Raw genomic sequence first — 5,145 nt, 5'->3', positions numbered from 1 at the left:
TCCCTGTCTATTGCTTGCTCCGAGGTTGCATGTCTTCATGGATTACTTGCTGAGATTTGATTTCCTCAATCTCATCCTACTCCTCTCCACACTGACAATACAAGTGTTATTCAGATTGCTACTAATCCAGTTTTTCATGAGAAGACCAAACACATCAAAGTGCATTGTCATTATATACGAGAAGTTGTAGATAAAGGAGTCATTACTCTTCCACATGTGTCCAGTGATCTTCAAATAGCTGATGCGTTTAAAAAATCCATGGCTCGGCAACACCATCAGTTTCTAGTAGGCAAATTGATGCTTCTTGATCCACCAGCATCAATCGGAGGGGGGATGTTAGCATGATGGACAACTAAATGATTGTATATATTAATGTAATTATATAGTGATATAAATTAGCATGATCATATACATTTGTTGTAGAATCAAAGGAATAAATATTATGATAGAATAGCTTATTTGGAGGGATAGCAAGGTAGATTTAGAGGGATTCAGTAGCAGATTTGTAAAGATTGAATAGTTGTTCTTTAAGGATAGGAATGGAGGATCTTTAGGGATGTGTAATCTTTATTTTCTTTATATAATGGAAAGGCTCTCTCACTTTGAGAGGAATTCCCTGAAAATTGACACATTTCAAATCCTTGTTTTCACTTTTTTCACTGCAAATCACTCACAAAAACTCAAAAACAACTCCAATTTATATTCACAACCAAACACAACTCCGATTTTCAATTGAAAATTGGAGTTGTGTTTGGTTGTGAATATAAATTGGAGTTGTGTTTGAGTTTTTGCGAGTGATTTGGAGTGAAAAAAGATTTTTCTTTTCAAATTATCTCAATTTTCATGGCCAAACTCCCTTATACATAAAATCTATTAGCAAAAGCATGCATTCCTCCACACAAACACTCACAAAAAAACCCTAACCCTAGTTTCATCAAAACAAAATTCAGGATACAAAAAGAAAAAGAAAAAAAATCCTATTTTGCATCCCTGTTTGTTAACTCTAAACAAAATGAAAACTAAAAAAAGGTCCTCCTGCCGACCAATTCACCGGAAAAAACATCAAAACTTCATCCACATCTCAAATGTGTTTGGTTTTTTCATTTTTTTTTCAAAAATAGAGCAAGGTTCAATAGATCAACAAGTAATGCCGGTGAGTAAAAAAACTTATAGGAATCCATCAAATTCAGCAACAGGTAGGAATGTGCAATCGAAATCCGAGGTTGATGAAGCAAGTAGCTTAACAAAGAAGGAAACAATCGTGAGCTGAACCCTCCAATGGCGGCTTTTGCTTCTTCAAATATTTTTGGCACTGAGTAACTGAAGTGTGTGAGTAGGATATGAGTTAATTCATTTGTCTTTATGTGAGACTTTTTGAGTAAAGGACTAAAATGGCACTTAATTTAAGAGTAATGTTTTATTTTGGTCTTATATTTTAGGAATAGTTTCAATTATATATAATAAATTAGTAATTAGTTTACGATAAATATAGCTATATAATTTAAAATTACTATTCAACATATACGTTGATTATATATATTCTATAGTTTTCTAAAAGTCATATAAAGTATATACTGACTATACAATGAACTTATATATAAGCTATACACTGACTATATATTACGGTATACTCTAAAAATTAAATATAGTTTAACTATATATGAAGTATAAATTGACTATACATGAAGTATACATTGACTATTCAATATCGATCAACTCGAATTCACCTCTAAATAATCTCAAAATTTAGAAATGAAAGCCTCTCGATGTTTCGAGACTTTTGATATATAATTAACTCGAGATGATGGACCTTTGCAGTACGTCAAATTTTAAAGAAAAGAAAAAATAGCTAAAAAGACGCATGAAAGGAAGAAAAAGGAGGAGGAGGAAAGAAAGAAGGAAAAGAAGTTATTAATGGAGAAACTGGAAGGAAGAAGAAGAACAAGAGAAGAAGGTATAGCCAATTTTAGTAATTTTGAAATTTTTCTGCGCAAAGGGCACATGAACATGAAGAGACCCATGAAGGGTGACAACAACGTTGGTCCAAAGATGATCAATTCTAGCAGGTAAGGTGACCACCTAAAAAAAAAATTATGTCCGCTTGCACGCCTTAAAGTAGACCTACTACTACTTTATCCATCGTAATAGTAAAGTCAACTTTTTTTTTATAACTATTAACTGTGTTGTTAAGGCCAGCTAATAAGCACCTCAATTACTTTCACATGATACTTGCTATCTCTTGCCTATACAAGTATTGTGTAACTCTGTCTATCAAGGCTCAGACATAGTAGTGTATTTGCCAGTAAAGTTAACTTAGAAATAGTTGAGTGACATTGACTTTCGCGTTACAAAACAAAGTTGAGTGACGACTTTCTGTTTCTTAGATAAAAACTATTAGTTGAGTGAACATATGAGAAATTAACTCGATTTTGTTGATATAGAGGATAAAGTTTTGCATTAATGTAACTTGATTTAGGTGTGTGAGTTTCCTAACCTGAAATATCAACATCATTCAGGTAGTAGAAGGGAACAATTGATAGTTGTGATAAATAATTGGTGATGAACTTAGGGAACTCACACAAATGATAGTTAAGGTATGAAACTCAAAAAACTGCAATACTTTAGATGTGTTGTTGACCTTCAATCTTTTCTTTTTTGTGTGTTTTATTTATTCAGTTATCGTGAACTGTTGTCAATTTTCAATCTGCTAGATCGATAATCAGAGTACATTTGAGAATTTCTTCTTTTGTTTACCTCATTTGGTTCTGAAATTTGAATATTTGGATAGTGAGCAAGTTAAAGGGGAATGTGTAACCAAGAGAAGAGAGCTCCTGCTACAGGCAGGCTCTGTTGCACTTTCTCTGTCCGCCTTTAGATCGATTGCATTGGCAGAGAACGGTACACTTTGATCAATTTTTTCACTTTGAAATGCTCAGTATCCTTCAAAATGTCTACTTGCTTAAAAGGATGATGTTATTACAGATGTCCCGGAGAATTTTCGTGTTTATTCAGATGATGTCAACAAGTTTAAGATCATGATACCTAGTGGTATGGTTTTCATTCCATTTTTTTCTTCTTGAATAGAAGTATTTTAGGTGCTCTTCATCGATAAATCCATGTGCTGAAGAGAGTGTCTACGGATTATTATGAGTTACAGTAGCTTAATTCTGTAAGTAAATTGAGAGTTGGTATGTAAAATATAGTAACAAAAATTGGATCTTTTTCTTCTTTTTTTTGGATAACCGTAGTGACTCTAGGCCACTTGCGGGAACCTTGACTAATTCTGGGGTGTCTGCTACCTTCCATCAGTACAGTTATCGAGTAACTCTATCCACCAAGGCTTGGACAGAAAGGAAAAATCACCTTTGTTGAACAAATATAGGATCTTTTTGTCTTAGATATTGACGTAAAACTTTTACATTCATAGTTCTTGAGAAGAGATGATCCTTGTCAAGGAATAAAGAGATTTGCTCTAACACGACGAGAATGGGAAGAAAATGATTTTAACAAATGAAGAATTACTTGCAGATTTGCAAATAGGCGCGAGAGAAGGTGATGGAGTAAGGTCACTCTTAGCTTTCTATCCTCCAGAAGCTTCTAACTCAAATGGTATTAGTTAGACATTGTGATGGATCGATTCATTTGAGCTTTATAAAATTGTTGTGTTTATGAACTTGATCATCTGTTGTTTCAGTCAGCATTGTAATCACAAGCCTTGGTGCTGATTTCACTAAGTTGGAATCTTTCGGAAAAGTTGATGATTTTGCTGAGAATCTGGTTTGGTTTAATCCATCTCTACTTCGAAAAAGAACCTCCGTTCCTTCACATTTTAATGCTTAATTTGGCGTTCTTTCTTCGGTCCTCAATGATTTTTAACAGGTCTGAGGATTAGACCGAAGCTGGCAAAGGACTCAGGGAGTGAAACCAAAACTCATAGATAGCAAAGCTTCTAAAGGTATATAACACAATCTAAAACACTCATTAAAACTTGCCTCGCTGCAATGGTTATTTGAGGTTTACTTATAAGTCGAACAGAGTCTGTTGATAAAGCCATGAAATGGAATGCATACTATTGTACCTTTAGAATTGGAAAGTGCTTTTATGAAATGATTTTCGACATGTCAAAAAGAAAAGCTCTCAATGCTAGAGTTTAGAACACGTAAACTTAAAATCTTGAATCCGCCTCTGTCATTTAAGAAACTAAGTGTTTTTTTATCACTGAAGTAGTTGTGACTTTGCTTCAATGTTTAGGAGTTTATACTTGCACATGATCTGAGGACGTTCAATTTTTTGAGCCGTTGATAATTGTCACTCTTATTAATCAGGGTTGTATTACATCGAGTATACTCTGCAAAATCCCGGTGAAAGTCTCAGACATCTATTTTCAGTGCTTGGGATAGCAGACAATGGGATTTACAACAGACTGTATACTCTCACTGGATAGGTCAGCTAAATGAAGCAAGAAGACACGCATTAAACTTACTTAGCTTTCATTTTTCCATTACGAGAGGATGATGAAGAGATCAATAGACTGTAAAATTGATTAAGATTTAATTTATCTCGCAGTTTGTAGACGAGGAGGCAGAGAAATATGGTGCTAAAATACAGAAGGTAACTTTAACATCTTTTTTCTTTTTGTTTTGTGTTTGCTAGTTTTTTGATTGAAGATATGCATCACAAAAATGTCTATAGTATCTCAAAAGAAATTGTCCCTCATGAATTAGGAAGAACTCTCTTTTTCGTAATAAGGAATTGTGAACTTCGATAGGCTTTCTAAAGGGATATGGAAAAAAAAGTATGTGCTTGTACACATGAGAAATGGGGTTGAACGCGAAAGAGGTTGATTTGCCGCTCTCCCCCTGTACGCGAGATATGTATAAGGCCTAATCTGATTCTGATTTTGCAAAAAATAATCTGATTCGTTTGAGCTTACATGAATAAAGTCCAAATTCATGTTTTTTAACCTCATATAATGGCGTCATTTCATTGTGGATTGTTACGTATGATGTTCTGAATGCAGAAAATATTCTCCTCATTTCTTTCCAAGCTTGTGACTGATTTCGAATCCTGGATTCATAATCACTTCCCAAACCAAACATGAATCTTTCTATTCTTATGTCTCTCACGAGACAGTGTCATCAACGA

At 34.1% G+C, this 5,145-nt stretch overlaps 1 long non-coding RNA gene across 1 annotated transcript; it reads left to right on the top strand.

Annotated features, from left to right (window-relative positions):
- Positions 1-3,928: 3,928 nt before the first annotated feature.
- On the top strand, positions 3,929-4,612 carry LOC102604908 (uncharacterized). Its single transcript, XR_001472711.1, has 3 exons — positions 3,929-3,955; positions 4,326-4,444; positions 4,567-4,612. It is a non-coding gene; the product is annotated as an uncharacterized lncRNA (long non-coding RNA).
- Positions 4,613-5,145: the final 533 nt, after the last annotated feature.

Source organism: Solanum tuberosum, unplaced genomic scaffold (genome assembly GCF_000226075.1).
Source record: "Solanum tuberosum cultivar DM 1-3 516 R44 unplaced genomic scaffold, SolTub_3.0 scf00024, whole genome shotgun sequence".
In the NCBI taxonomy this organism is placed as follows: Eukaryota; Viridiplantae; Streptophyta; class Magnoliopsida; order Solanales; family Solanaceae; genus Solanum; species Solanum tuberosum.
This window is presented reverse-complemented; position numbering and strand designations above follow the sequence as displayed.